The sequence below is a fragment of the Leuciscus leuciscus genome (assembly GCF_965113295.1).
Source record: "Leuciscus leuciscus genome assembly, chromosome: 2".
Lineage (NCBI taxonomy): Eukaryota > Metazoa > Chordata > Actinopteri > Cypriniformes > Leuciscidae > Leuciscus > Leuciscus leuciscus.
Genome location: NC_138726.1, coordinates 50518450 through 50535077, shown reverse-complemented (window position 1 = coordinate 50535077; position 16628 = coordinate 50518450). Strand labels below are relative to the sequence as shown.

The 16628-nt window shown below is 40.2% G+C and overlaps 1 protein-coding gene and 1 long non-coding RNA gene across 6 annotated transcripts in view; one reads left to right on the top strand and one right to left on the bottom strand.

Annotated features, from left to right (window-relative positions):
• LOC309488182 (GTPase IMAP family member 8-like) overlaps window positions 1–16628 on the bottom strand; it is a 72398-nt gene that overhangs the window by 45437 nt on the left and 10333 nt on the right. The window lies entirely within an intron of this gene.
• LOC309488527 lies at window positions 12116–13630 on the top strand. Its single transcript, XR_014202146.1, has 3 exons — window positions 12116–12556; window positions 12667–13024; window positions 13106–13630. It is a non-coding gene; the product is annotated as an uncharacterized lncRNA (long non-coding RNA).

Sequence of the window (16628 nt, the reverse complement as noted above, 5' to 3'; positions counted from 1 at the left end):
TGGAGACTGACCGGCATCACTTTTTATTTCTTCCAGTTTTCTTTTCTTCTCCAAAACTTGGTGTGCTCTGGCAGTTTCTCTCTCTTCCACATTTTTTATTTGAATCTCCAAATCCATCAGCCTTCTTGCATCAGCTTTAAAAAAACGGCCATTGTTTTCAGCAACAAGTTTCTCTATCTGCCTAAATAGCTCTTTCGCCTGGGAACCATCTCTATCCAGGTCAGTGTCAAAATCAACATATCTGTTTCCACATTTTTGAGTAAGCTTGTTCAAGTTTTCCCCTTCACATTCTACATATTGCTCTATAGTTTTGTCACCCAAATGTTTGAGTTTTGTGAAGACTATAATGGTTTGATCCCAGGTGTCTTCACTAATGAACTGCACGTGACCCTCGGCTGCTTTCCCGTGCTTCTCTGAGAAAGCAGAATCAACCTCTATCACCAGGAGGAAAACATGAGGTCCTGGTGGACAGATAGTGGGACACCTTACTTTTGCAGTGTGGTCCCATGTGGAAAGGGAACTAATATATATATTGGCAATATATTTCTTATATCAGTACTTTTTTTCAGAGAATTCAATAATAGAAAAAGAGACATTTTATTCCATTTGGATTGTTCAGATTTAGATGACAAAATGACATCTTATTTCTTAAAAAAAAAAAATCCAGTTGTTTCTCATAAAACAACGTTCTATATCATCGCACTGCTCTCCGCTGTATTAGTGATATCAGTAATAGTGAATATAATAATGGTGATGTCATGGAGAAGAGCTGCACACAGAAGTAAGTACGGTGGCCGAGAGAGCTCAACGCGCTGCAACTGAAGAAAGCACATGCAAATAGAAAAAACAAAACAAAACAAAACATGCAAATAGAAAAAAACACCCACAAATTAAGAAAACATCTTCCTCAGTTTCACAATACACATGTGCTCCAAATACTCACAACACAACCAAATACAGAAACGCGCTGCAAAAGTTCACAACACAACCAAGTACAGAAACGCGCTGCAAATAACACAGACCACAACGGAAATGTTTCCAGGGGAACCAAATAAGTGACGAACCCGGCTGGGACGTGCTTACTGCTGCGTTCCAGTCCACTTTTAGACACGCACTTGCGAAGTTCCCTAAGCACTTCCCCTCGGGGGAATCCCCACCGCCATTTTGAAGTGCGTTCCACTTCGTGAAGTGCGTTCCACTTCGTGAAGTGGAGGAGGGAAGTTTATATGGTCAGACCCTCGCTCCCTCGATTTTGACCGAGGGAGCAAGTCTACTTCATATGTACACTTTAGGCACCTATATGTCCCACAATGCAGTATGATTGTGATGTCACCACAGATCTTGTCTAATCACCACCACAACAAACAACTCTTTTTTTTTTATTGAAAACAACCCAAACACCATAGACCTATATACATTTGGATGCTGCATTAAACAAATTCTTACAGGGAAAACAAATGTAAAAAATAAATTTCCAACTTCCAATAACTTCCAATTTCTATCTTGCCGGGACAGTAGTCCCCAAGTTGCAAGGTTGGTTTTCCGCCTGGGAACGCTGGGGGGAGCTGGGAAAGTCACCAATATCACCAGAACAGGTTGTTTAACCATCCAAATGATTTCTAGACAGTTTTATTAAGTTAAAAAAGTTACCAAGTTCTCCTTTAACAGCATTATATTTCTGTCGTAAGAACAGCTATTCAGCTGATGGAAACTGTCGGTACAGGATCCGTTCCACCTGCACGATCCGTTTCACGCATGCGTAGTAGACGCTAGTCTCGAGACCGGTCTCGAGACCACTTTTACGTGGTCTCGGTCTTGTCACGGCCTTGACGGTCTTTGGTCTTGGTCTTGTCTTGGTCTCGGACCTCTCGGTCTTGTCTAGGTCTCGCTGTCTCAGACCGACATTGTCACGGTTTGGGTTTTGTTTATTGTTCCTGGTTCCTGTCTGTCAGGTGATCCCCTGTTCTAGTCATGTGATCTTGCCTTGTGTTCCCCTGTCTGTTGTCATGTTGTCATTGGTTGATTGTTTAAATGTTCACAGGTGTCCCTTGTCTCGTCATTAGTCCAGTATGTATTTAAGCCCTGTGTCTAGTTCAGTCTTTGTGAGTTCTTGATGTTGTTAAGTGGATGGTGGTTGTTCTGTTCATGAGTCCTGTTCCTGTATTTGAGTTCGTAAGTCTGGAGTTTGTTTAATAAACACGTCTGCCGATCCAGAGCCTGTGCACGTCACGTCTGCCGATCCAGAGCCTGTGCACGTCACGTCTGCCGATCCAGAGCCTGTGCACGTCACGTCTGCCGATCCAGAGCCTGTGCACGTCACGTCTGCCGATCCAGAGCCTGTGTCCCCCGACAAGATGGCCGCCGCCGAGCCGGTTTCACCCGACAAGATGGCCGCCGCCGAGCCGGTGTCTGCTCCTGAGCCGATGTTTGTTCCAGCCTATGACCCCGTAGCTGCCCCCAAGAAAATTTTTGGGGGGGGCAGTAGGCCGCCCGAGGGGTCTTCTCCGCCCTGGTCCTCTGCACATCCTGATCCGCCCTGGCCGTGGCCACCCGAAGGGTCTTCTCCGCCGTGGCCGCCCGAGGGGTCTTCTCCGCCCTGGTCCTCTGCACATCCTGATCCGCCCTGGCCGTGGCCACCCGAAGGGTCTTCTCCGCCGTGGCCGCCCGAGGGGTCTTCTCCGCCCTGGTCCTCTGCACATCCTGATCCGCCCTGGCCGTGGCCACCCGAAGGGTCTTCTCCGCCGTGGCCGCCCGAGGGGTCTTCTCCGCCCTGGTCCTCTGCACATCCTGATCCGCCCTGGCCGTGGCCACCCGAAGGGTCTTCTCCGCCGTGGCCGCCCGAGGGGTCTTCTCCGCCCTGGTCCTCTGCAAATCCTGATCCGCCCTGGCCCCCTGAACTGTCTGGTCCACCCACGCTTCATGGGCCAGGCCCGCCATTGCCATGTCCTGGATCTATTCCTCTGCATGGGCCTGGCACTCCATCCCTCCCCCAAGACCGCCTCCGCTCCACCACCCTCCAGAACTTATGTTTTTGTTTTGATGGGCGTCAGGAGCCGCCCATAGAGGGGGGGCTATGTCACGGTTTGGGTTTTGTTTATTGTTCCTGGTTCCTGTCTGTCAGGTGATCCCCTGTTCTAGTCATGTGATCTTGCCTTGTGTTCCCCTGTCTGTTGTCATGTTGTCATTGGTTGATTGTTTAAATGTTCACAGGTGTCCCTTGTCTCGTCATTAGTCCAGTATGTATTTAAGCCCTGTATCTAGTTCAGTCTTTGTGAGTTCTTGATGTTGTTAAGTGGATGGTGGTTGTTCTGTTCATGAGTCCTGTTCCTGTATTTGAGTTCGTAAGTCTGGAGTTTGTTTAATAAACTGTGCTGCATTTGGATCCTGCTTCCTCCATGTTTCAACCGAATCGTAACAGACATAGTGGTCGGGGAATTTAGCAATACAATACTACAATATCCACGACGACACAACGTTCGATAATGCAACATTATTATCCGCAACGGAACGGATTGAAGCGCGCGTCCGAGTGAAAGTGCGGCGTGGGCGCGAGCCACACCAGAAAACACTTTATCCGCGCCACTGATCGCCGCGGCAACGAGCACTTTGATCACTTGATTTAAAAAACACATATCAGTGACATGATGGGTTTTAACTTCATTCAGGAGATTTTGGGTAACTGCACAACTGACAGATGACTGAGCGCACCGCCAACGGTGTGTGTGTGTGTGTGTGTGTGTGTGTGTGTGTAACCATAGCGACAAAACGACCAACTTTCGGATCCTGCACTTAAGCCTATAATTTCGTTTTTAAAAATTGAATTATGTATTTAAAAGTTGCAGAATGGATTCATTTGGAGACTCCGAAATCGGCAGAGATAGGCAGGCATTTGCTTAGATGAATTTGTTACTTTGATATCTCTGTGTGTGTGTGTGTTGTTTGATTACAGTATTGTATTTAAGATGGTGTTAGACTAAATAAATGGTCTTTTAAATATCATATGCATATCTCCGTTGTGTTGACTAATCATTAGGCCTAATCCAAGTTTACAATTGTGTATCTTTAATTTGATGTTACGATTTCATCTACACATTAAGTATAATTTCAATTGGTTACATATTTCTCATTCTTTAGACAGTTGTTGGAGGAGCAAGATGGTGTTGGAGGTGTTTGATGTTTTGTCAGATAAACCAGTCAGTACCAGTCATGTCAGTCCTCAACAGTACACAAAAGTTAAGGGAGTCTCAAACCTCTAATAGTGCAGTAACAGCCGTCATGCAATTGCTACACATAGTTGATCTCACCCAGTCTGCAAAAACATTTACAGTGAGCTCACAGTCACACACATGACATGGTCTGTCTCTGTATTGTTCTGCCTGTGTAGTTAAAGTAATACCGTCTAATATGTATTGAATGTAAACTGCGGCTGAACCCTAGTATGCTGCTGTTCTTGAATTCATACAAGTTATTGCTTAGCTTCAACACTAGTCTGTTTTTTTTCCCCTCCGGTCTCGACTTGGTCTCGGTCTTGGTCTCGACTTGGTCTTGGTCTTGACTTGGTCTGTCTTGGTCTTGGTCTTGGTCTTGTCTTGGTCTCGATACCCTCTGGTCTTGGTAGTGTCTTGGTCTCGGTTTAGGCGGTCTTGACTACAAGTCTAGTAGACGCAGTAGAAAACGCACATGCGCAAATGATAATTCTGTTTTGCGACAATTTACGACACAAAAAAAGAAATGCATATTATGTTCCTTATTGTCTTCTGTAAACAACATTGACGTTGGGCTGTTTAATCCGGCCCGTCGAGTATTTAAAAAATCGTCTTAAGATCGCATTCATTTTGCCTTTTTCTTGCAATACTTTTAGCTATATACAGTATATATTGCGTTGCATATATTTGACAATCAGAATATCAGATATTTCATGCCATAGCTAACAAATGTAAAAAAGGAAAAATGACATAAAAGCAGATCATCATTCATTCAGCGCTGTTGTGGCTGCGGTGTGTGTGTCACGTAACAAGCAATGACGCGTCACCATGGAAACCAAACAGACAGCGACTTAAGCGCATAGACTTGTTGCACGTTAATGTTTTTTCCTTTTTTGGAAACTCACTGAGAAAAATTTTTTTTGGTAACCGCTTGCACACCTGTTTAGTTTTTCCTTTGATTTTTCTGCTATTTAGTTTCTTTGCTCCTCTGGATTTGTGGATGTATCCTGACTGATTCTGTTTAGGCTACCGACCTTTATCGCCCGGCTTTCGACTACGCTCCCCTGTCTGCCATGTACAGAACCCGGTTTTGTTCATTAAATGTTCTGATCTGCCTTTGCTTTTTATGTTTTATTTTATTATACTTAAAATAAATTTGTATATTCGTTTATTTCGTTTTTTTCCACAAATGTATGACTTTTGGAAGTGCAAATTGATTGCCATATGCAGTTTTAATAAAGTTGAATTGACGTAGCCTTCTGTCATTTTTACTCTTCTAAGTGTACACTTGCAGGTGTTTTGTTTCTAATTTACTTTAATAAGGATACACAATATTTAAAAAGTATAGGCTATAATTATCTCACATCTGACTAATTAAAAATTAACCTCAAAACATAACATGCTAAATGGGGGATATCTAGCATAAAAAATTTATTGTCAGAATGTCGTCTCTCAGTTGTTGAATTTCGCGCAGACGTTGCCACAACGTAAATGTGTTTGCTCAGCCCGATCTCATGAAAGTGCGAATACCACGAATTGTATTTGTAGTGCTTATGATACGCAGTTTTCGCGTGCATATGATCCGCACATTATGGCGTGTAATAGGCACGCACTCCGCACCCCTAATCCTAACCAAGGGGTTTACAGTGCGTAGCATATGCATGCAAAAACATTTTGGGCGTATAAATGGCACGAAAAATAAAATTTGTGGTATAGATACGCACTTTCATGAGATCATGTTTCATAATCTGCTACTGGGCCGGCCCTCTGTCAAATTTTAAAACCCAGTGTGGCCCTTGAGCCAAAAAGTTTGCCCACCCCTGATATAGACCCGTCCCATACCATACTAATACAAAATTACTCAACTTAAAAGTTAACTAATATTAGCAGCTTTTAATAATAAAAAAACGACACAAACCGTCTTTGACAATACTACTGACCTCAGACCAAAACACGGCAAGTTAAGCCTAATACCATACAGCAGTGAATCGCAAAGGAGAGTAGCCTATGGAGGAAACTGATCATGTATGTTAATGTAACAACTCACAACTCCTTTATTATTTTTGGATTGGCAACCACGTAAACACATCGTAATGCATAGCGCAAGCTACATTTAAAAGCATCAAAATAGACCCGCTGTGAAATGTTAAACACAATACAACTAACGTTACACAAATATGCCGCAAGTTGTGCCATCGCATGCGTGGTTCCGATAGTGTAGGAAAACCGTGACGTTTTCTACTACGTAATTACGCGCATGCGTGAAACGGATCGTGCAGGTGGAACGGATCGTGTACCGACAGACACTGTGCTTCGTTGTCATGGGAACATCCCAGGTGATAATAATGAGGAAATTACGTTGTCTTTCGTTGCTCCCTTCATTAAGTGCGTTCCAAACGGCTACATAATGGCACACTAGTGCCCTGCTCACTCCAAAGTCCCACTTCAAGAGCTCTACCGTCTGCCCTTCGAAGGGAGCAGGGCATAGGGATGCTCACGAGCAATAAGCACGTCCCAGCCGGGTTCGTCACTTAATTGGTTCCCCTGGAAACATTTCCATTGTGGTCTGCTATTTGCTAGTGATGGGCAGATCGAGGCTTCGTGAAGCAATGAAACAGTTGAACCAAATGGGCCATATTGTTTCGAGGCTTCGAAACAATCCGACACCCGTCTCAACGGTGACACCTAGTGGTCACTTGCAGGTGTTGATCTGAAACAACCATGACGAGCCATTAAAAAAATGTGTTGTGTTTTTTATTATTGTATTTTTCTAATATGTGAAGCTTGTAACCTATAGGCTCCTCACTGTGCATAATGTTATTTTGGTCCTGCAAAATGAATATCAATAAAAGAAATCAAGCCAAAATGTCTCACTTTTTTAGAGATTTTTATTAAAAATATTCATTTCTCTGCTGTGGAAGGACTTAGCCTACTTCTTTTTTTACAGATAATTTCTCCAGCCTTTGAAAAAATCCTCTCACAAGGGACACTTGTTGCTGGCATGCAAAGATATTTTTTAGCTAGGACATACAAATGAGGAAAGATTACTGCTCTCTTTCCAGTAAGTTAGTGGATCATGAGTTCTGGGCAAATTTCAAATTCTCCTCAAATGGCGCATCATGGATGATGTATTGTTCCAGTAGGCTAGCTGCCGATCACAAAACACACATCTCACTTTATTTGGGGTTTCTAAACGGAAATGCTCCCACACCACAGATGTACAGCATCTCTTCTGGGGAGCCTCCATTTGATCGATCTATCTATCTATCTATCTATCTATCTATCTATCTATCTATCTATCTATATGAATCTATCTATGTATCTAGATATGTATCTATAATCTATCTATATACAGTATGTATCTATCTATCTATAATCTATCTATGTATTTATATATGTAGGCTATATATAATCTATCTATATATGTATCTATCTATTAATCTAGCTGTCTATATATATTTATATCTATGTATCTATTAATGTGTCACTATATGTATACTCTGTCTGTCTCTAGCCTATCAGTCAATGTGTTGTGTACATTTAAATGTAAGCCTAAATAGCCTATAACTAATCAAATCGCACTATGTCACTATATCACCAAAAATCCACTATCTCAAAATCAAACTCCTCTCACAAAAACCCACGAGGTCAATATGCGTTGATTTCACTTTTATACAGATGTGCGATTGTGTGGTCTGTTCCCGACCGTGTCAATCAAACGCTGATTCGGCGGACCACACCTGATGAAACACTTATGCTGAGTCCCAATTCGCATACTATCCATCCTAAATAGTATGCGAAACTAGAATTAGTACGTCCCAAATCGTAGTATGTTGAAATGAGTATTCCAAAGATACCCGGATGGTCTACTATTTTCGGTTAGCATTCGAAGTGCCGATCAATGCACACTCTAACGGCTAATATTGCCCACAACTAGGGATGCACCGATCCACATTTTTTCACTTTCGATCCGATCCCGATACCTGAATTTGGATATCGGCCGATACCGATACTATTCCGATACCAGAGCTGTGTTTGCTTTAATATTATTATTATCATTATTGTTTATTTTATATGATGCTGAAATAAACTCCTCTCAACAGGCAAGTATGATATGTAGGCCTACATATTTATGCATGTATGGTAAGTATAAGGTCAGAAAAGGAAGTCAGAAAAACAGTAAATCCTGTTAACAGGAAAAATCCCATTCTGAAAACAAATATGCAACTGTAGGTCATGTCAATATTTATTACATTCCCAAAATGTCAAATACTTGAGTCTTGAAATATAAGAAAAGTGCAAGTGTAAACATCTTACACACACACACACACACACACTATCTAAAGGGTGATCCTCGCTCCGATGCTGTAACTCTCTCGATGAATGCTCGATCAACATCAGCCATGTGCAAACAGACAAGCGGATTTCGCCTCAGACGCGCGTCAATTTCGCTTCAAACTTTTGCTTTTTACGAGCGTCAATTTCGCTCTGGGCGCGCGAATGGATTCAAAATATTCAAGCGTCCAACTAGACGCGGCAGACGCGAATTTGACGCGCTATTCGCGTTTGGTGTGAACGCACAGTAACGTGGTGCTTTTTTAAATGTTTGATTGCATTCGTTGTGTTGTACGACGCGTGGGAGCTTCAACGAGCTCTGAATTACGGCTTTGCAAACATTGCATTTTGCTGTCTTGCTCTGCGGTGTTTCCAGTGTGAAGAATTTCCACACAGCGGCCGCAAACTGCGGAATGGATTTCCTGAGCGGTGGCGTGTCTCATAACTCTGTGTCTCATTGAGCCGCGCCTCCGTTCAGGAAATCCATTCCGCAGTTTGCAGCCAGCTAGCAGACTAGCCGGCGGGAATCACTTTTGGAGTCATTTCAGCAGACATGACTCAAGGATATCGGATATCTCCGCAGGTTGGATCGGGAAAATCCGATACGTGAATTACGTTGGTATCGGTCCCGATACCGATACTGGATCGGATCGGCCCCATCCCTACCCACAACCCATTGCGTGCGGGAGGGAGGAGCTTTGCGGTGATGGTGGTGATGTAAACCCGGCAGTCGGATGCTGCAGCGGAGATGCGCCCTCAGTTTTTAAGTGTAAGAATTCAAATGTTTAACCCTAATTAAAGTTATATTTTATTGTCTCGTAATATTAATGGGTTTGTGTTGTGCCAAAAAAGTACCGTATTTATCTTGTAGGGTCCGATGACGATACTGAGCGCCTCATTGCAGACTACAAAACAATAAATAAAAAGGCTCTAGAACAGTGTCATGCAAGTGTCTTTTTTATGTATTTCTTTTGATGTTTCTGTCTGACTTATTTGTGGTAATACTGTGGCTGTACAAATGTTAACTTTATCAGTCCAACCAAAGAAACATGGTTACTACACTTTTACTATAGTAAAAGCATGGTTAATTTTCATCGGGGTATTTTTAAGTATTATACATAAGTATAAGATTAAGTATAAAATACATTAAACAATAGTTACACTATAAACTTTAAATATTTTAACTCAGAAAATAAGTAGCTTTCGTTACACACATTTGCACATGAACGTCAGAACCAGCAGCCTCACAAACGACCTGCGTTTGGTTGATCTACGACGACGCCCTGCTTCACTCCTCAATTTGGTAAAACACATGGGCTGAGTCCCAATTCGCCTACTTATACTACGACCTAAAAGTATGTACTTTTTTTTTGATGAAAAAGTACATAGGCTACTTTTGAGTGTGTAGCAAAAGAGTATGCACGTTCTGGGACATACTTCGATGACGTCATGCAACGTAAACGAGAACGTGGTTGCCTAGTTACGCACACCGCGACTGTTAACAAAACATTTTACATTTCATTCATTCTTATATATCCAATATAATTTTATTTACTATTCCCATCTTTTTTTCCCACAATACATTTACAATGTGTTTTACCAAATTGAGGAGTGAAGCAGGGCGTCGTCTTAGATCAACCAAACGCAGGTCGTTTGTGAGGCTGCTGGTTCTGACGTTCATGTGCAAATGTGTGTAACGAAAGCTACTTATTTTCTGAGTTAAAATATTTAAAGTTTATAGTGTAACTATTGTTTAATGTATTTTATACTTAATCTTATACTTATGTATAATACTTAAAAATACCCCGATGAAAATTAACCATGCTTTTACTATAGTAAAAGTGTAGTAACCATGTTTCTTTGGTTGGACTGATAAAGTTAACATTTGTACAGCCACAGTATTACTACAAATAAGTCAGACAGAAACATCAAAAGAAATACATAAAAAAGACACTTGCATGACACTGTACTAGAGCCTTTTTATTTATTGTTTTGTAGTCTGCAATGAGGCGCTCAGTATCGTCATCGGACCCTACAAGATAAATACGGTACTTTTTTGGCACAACACAAACCCATTAATATTACGAGACAATAAAATGTAACTTTAATTAGGGTTAAACATTTGAATTCTTACACTCAAAAACTGAGGGCGCATCTCCGCTGCAGCATCCGACTGCCAGGTTTACATCACCACTATCACCGCAAAGCTCCTCCCTCCCGCACGCAATGGGTTGTGGGCAATATTAGCCGTTAGAGTGTGCATTGATCTGCACTTCGAATTCTAACCGGAAATAGTAGACCATCCGGGTATCTTTGGAATACTCATTTCAACATACTACGATTTGGGACGTACTAATTCTAGTTTCGCATACTATTTAGGACGGATAGTATGCGAATTGGGACTCAGCATCAGCCTTAGTGAAACACTTCGAGGCTTCGTTTGGCCATAGTCACGTGACATGGGTGTTTTGAATCACGCTTCGGATCAGTGATTCGAAACATCTGCGCTTCGGGATCTCGCAAAGCTTCGGAACGACTGTTTCGCGTCAGCCATCCCTACTATTTGCAGCGCGTTTCAGTATTTGGTTGTGTTATTTGGAGCACACGTTTGTTGTGAAACTGATGAAGATGTTTTCTTAATTTGCGGGTGTTTTTTACTATTTGCATGTGTTTTCTTCAGTTGCTGCGCATTGAGCTCTCTCGGCCACCGTAAGTACAAGACCCTTTTTTACTCCTCTCACATTTCAAAATTACATTCTCTCAAAAAAATGGCCAACAAATACACTACCATTCATAAAATTACAATGTTTTTAATGTTATTATTGTTTTTGAAAGTAGTCTTTTGTGCGCACGCAGGCAGTAAAACAGTAATGTGAAATATTATTTAAATTTAAAGCAATTGTTTTCTATTTTAATCTATTTTAAAATGTAAATGATTATGTAATTAATGAATTTTCAGCATCATTACTCCAGTCTTCAGTGTCACATGATCCTTCAGAAATCATTCTAATATGCTGATTTGCTGCTCAAGAAAAAGTTCTTAATATTATGAATGTTGAAAACAGCTTGTTGATTGTCAATGTTTAAATAGTGATCTTTTTTTCAGGATTCTTGATTAACATTATAAATGTCTTTTCAATCACTTTTGCATCGTTGCAAAATTTAAATATTAAGTTATTTAAAAAATATCTTACTGGCCCCAAATTTTTAAACTGTGGTGTATACATTTTCCAAAATGATTTGATGTAACTTCTAATTTCTAATTATGATACATTTGATTTGGTGAGGTTCAATCTACAGCCCAGGTGATTTGCGACCAACAGTGATTTTAAACATGAAACATGATGAGGTCATGTGACAACAGTGTAGAAAACTACTATAATAAGCTACCAGGTGATGGCAGTAAGGGATCACAAAAATAGAAAAACATATTTTTTCTACCTTGATATACAACATATTATGCCTATGTAAATGTGCTTATACAATATTCATTTGTCATTACACACAAATTTACATACCCTTTTCACTTGTATACTGTTGTATGGAATGTAACCTATTTATCACAATATTTCAAGATTAAACTGATTTTATGTTTCTTTGCTTGAGTACACATATGTCAACTATTGGATCTACTCTGACATGTATTATAAAGAGAGTTTCCTTTGTCTGATGTATAGCTTATCGATGTATTGAGAGTACGGCACAATGCTAGTTATTCCAAATGTGTATAACTTAATTTCTAGTCCGTTTTAATCATGTCAAATAAATTGATATGAATATCAGAACAGATAATTTACATTAAAGATTATACCGTGATGTAGCACATCTGTGTTAAAAATAAGTTGAACAAGGAAATGACTTGTCAGCTCAGAGAGCCAATGGAATCATGTCACAGGGCTTTGACTCGAAGCAGAGAGAAGGTTACAGAGAATTAACTTCTAAGTTTGTGCCCTGGAGATCATATGTGAAAATGAATGTCATTATCTTCATTGTATGTATTCTCTTTTATAAACCATGTAAGTACAAATTTACAACAGTAATGTTTTTCTTGAGCTTTCTTTACTTTTCATTGTGTCGTCTATGTAGAAATGCATTTATGTAATAACTGCAATTAAATATTTTACAGCAATGCAATATTCTGGTATTCTCAAGTATTTTGAAGATGGGGGATGAAACAGTTGCAGTGGGTGATGATGTGACATTTCACTGCTTTCACCCCAAAGACCAAATGAATAGAGTCATGTGGTTCAAACAGACTCTGGGAGAAAAACCTGCTTTTGTAGCCTCTTCATATCACTGGTCTCAAGACAGTGAACTTCATGATGAGTTTGAAAAGACAAAGCGCTTTAAAGTGAATCCAGGGCTTGGCAGCTTTAATCTGACTATTGAAAGAACTGTACAATCCGATTCAGCCACATATTATTGTGCCAGTTCCTTTTCTAGCATTGTCTACTTTGGAGCTGGAACTAATCTGGTGCTTAGAGGTGAGCGGTTAACATTTGGACTAACCCTTTCTGACATTAATCACATTTTACAGCCTTAAATTAATTATATTCCTTCAATAGGTTCTAAATCCAACCGGATTCATATTCTGCAGGAACAGCAAACTGGAACATCATCATCAGATGGAAATGTGACTCTGCAATGTACAATCCAAAATGAGCAACAGAGTTGTGGAGGCGAACACAGGGTCTACTGGTTCAGACCCGGTTCAGGAAAATCTAGTCCAGGAATCATTTACACTCAAGAAAGTTGTAAAAACTGCTCTGAGACGGATTCTCCTTCCAGGAGCTGTCTACAATCTCTCTATGAGAAACATCAACCCTGGGACTTAATTAATCTTGATATTGACGGTAAGTGTGGTAAATACAAGAAATCACATAGATCTTAATGCCCCGTTTTATGGATGATGAGGCAGTATGACTTAATTCTATGTCATTTCAGGATGCTTCTAGTGTAATGCCTAAACAAAAACTGCCCATTTATGACCAAAAACACTGTATAATACAACAGAGTACTTTCGTGTGCATATAGCATTTTAAACAGGGGTTATTGTTGATATAGAATACAGATTTTCTACTGAAATAAATTATTTTTATAATTCACTTTTGTGAATTATTTCACAAAAGTGATTTAAAAAAAATTATATACAGTATATATATATTTTATTTTTATTACCACATGACCTCTGATGTGAATTATGCTGCTGTAAAATTCACAAATTCACAAAGTTCAAGACAGCAGAGAGTGGAGAGGCAATGGCAGACAGAATACTCTGGACTTAAATGAAACAATTCTGTACTGTAACTGTATTTGTACTGTATTTCTGTACTGTCTTTGTAATTGCTAACATTGTTTGCTAACCAGAGCCACTCTGAATGCCATATTTTATGTTCTGAAATAATTATGAAATTTAAATGTCTCTTTATTCTGTTGAAATAACCCCATGCATTGAACTCTGTGTGAATAAAGTGTCTTATTTTTTCCAGAAAAACAAACTTTGGTTTTGATTAACGTTATAAGATGCACCACAAACCACAAGGTCTGAAAGTTAGCCCAGTAACACCTCTGTGCTGTGGTAAGATCTAATCAACAGACCAAACTACATAGAAGAGCTTTAGTCAGCCCTTTTTCATTCGACATACATGAGACTGCCAGCAGTGACTTTGGCCTATTTAACACCTACTCAACTCTAAGGGGGGTAGCCATCATTTCAGAAGTGAGGGCGACAGAAATGTCACGTGTGATGCCAGTTTTTTCTGACCTTTGTCTAATGAACAGGTTTTCCCTTCTTTTAATTGGCTAAGAAATCAAACACACTGCTGAACAATAACCACTCATTTGTATTCTGCAATATGTTTCCCTATATTTTCCTTATGACAATTTTATGATTGGTTTATGTACCACAAACACTTGTGCATTGAGTCATCATGGATTTTATACAAAGTTAATTATTTTTATTTTTTAATCACAGAATAAGGCAGAAAATATACTATTTTATAGTTTCTATAATAAAGGCTACCAATTAGCACTGCATAATTCATGTACTTTATTGTTATGAAAATACCCTGAGATGGCTTGAAATAAACACATAAACCATCTATTGTTGCAATCGTGTGTTTATTGTCTTCACGTTTCATCAGTCAAAACGTTTCTGCTTTTTATTCAGCTACAGCGAAAGCTGGATGCCTTTGTCCATATAATGGGTTTCCTGGAACGTCATAAGTTATTACATATATTTGGTACATAGAAGAGCTTATATTGTTATTGTTATGTTGTTATGTTTAGTGTATATGTGTTGTGCTGTATGTGTGTGTGCATGTGAGTTAGACGACTAGATGATGTTGTGTGCACTTCTGTATGTCTTCATTGTTGTACAGCTTTGATGTTAATGTTTTGGTAAAAATTGTTAAGACCCCAGGAAGAATAGCTGCTGCTTAATGGAGTAGCTAATGGGGATCTAAATAATAAACAATAAAAACAAACAATACGAGTCCGTTTTGGACTTTCTGCAAGACGGCGCCTTTCCAGTATGAATGAAACATACAGTACATTACATGAGTGTTTAGCGCTCCATAATATTCACATTGTCTCGTTTTGGATAAGAATAAAACGTCAGGTCATGTATAGACTATCTTGTCTCTTAGAATTTAAATCTAGATTTATTCACATGGCCAATGAAAACCTCTATGTGAACACACATATGAAGGGAGGGTGGGATCTCATGCTTTCAAAGCTATCTTTCTATTGCTAGCTTCTCTGCAATTTCCTTTGTTCTACGCTCATACTGAACCCTTTCCCTTCTCGCTGTGTGGCACAAGCTCTTTGTCCCATTACTCATGATTTATGAACAAACAACAAAACATGACTCCCACCAGGAAAATCTCTTCATTTCATCCAAGTCCAGCAGAAAAGTAAGAGAGGAAGAGATATAATGGAAAGTGGTCAGGCTAAACATGTCAAACTTAAATGGGCGGAACGAGTGAATTACATCATATCCTGCTGAGTGAGCGACAGGAAGAAACTGCTTAGTGTAGAGCAAAAACGGCTGCAGTGAACATCAGCGGATCAGCCTTGTATCTTGAATACTTCTAACTGTTATCAAAATACATAATTTGAATAATTTTGGCTTAAATATAATTAATCGTGTGATCATTAAGTTTTTTTAGAGTTCACGTAAATGGTTCCCTTTCAGTCGTTCAGGTTCGACGTAGTCGACGTCGACTGAATGGGATCAAGCTAGGGAGCCTGTCATCTTCGAGTAATATTGAATGAGCCAATGCAATTGGCATGCGTGATTCGCATCATACTCCGCCCCCGCGGCGCGGGTATAAATATGGAAATGGATGGACGCACTAGTTGCTTTTTGCTTCGCAGCCGATCGTCTTTGATGTCTCTTAAGAGTATTGTTGTATACAACGAGCGAGTGTGTCGGTGTTCTTCTAGGAAGACTCTCCCAGTTGCTGGTGGTTTTACAGCGCGAGTGCAGCAGTGGTCGCGAGCTTTGAGCTCTCAACTGCTGTATTAACAGCATCAAATTTCTATGTTTGTTGACGGCTGGTTAGAGGGCGGAAAAATGAGTGCTTCACTGTTTCAGTTCACTGTTCAAAGTTGCCGCGGTCATTCCCGTGTGTGCTCCGGCACTGGTGATGGGTCCCATTTCCTGAAAGAGCAACACTGGTGTGTTTGTGTCTTTTTCAAGATGCCATTCCACCCGTGCGTTTCTGGATGCGATCGTTCCCTGTCCCCCCAAAAGGATGGTCACAATAGTTGTATCACGTGTTTGTAGAATGTATATGTATATTTATACCTATATATATATATATATATATATCAATGTGTATATATATATATATATATATATATATGTATAATATATATATGTGTATATAATGTATGTGTAGATATGCAGCACGTTGAAGCAGCTCTTGTGGATAGTTTGTGTTCTCATTGGAAGGATATGACCATCACGGTGTTGAGATCAAGACTCGCCTTCATGCGTGAAGGTGGAGTCCCCATTACAATGCCCCACTACGGTGCCGTGTGGGATGGGTGATCAGAGGATTATAGTGAGGCTTCCCCGTCCGG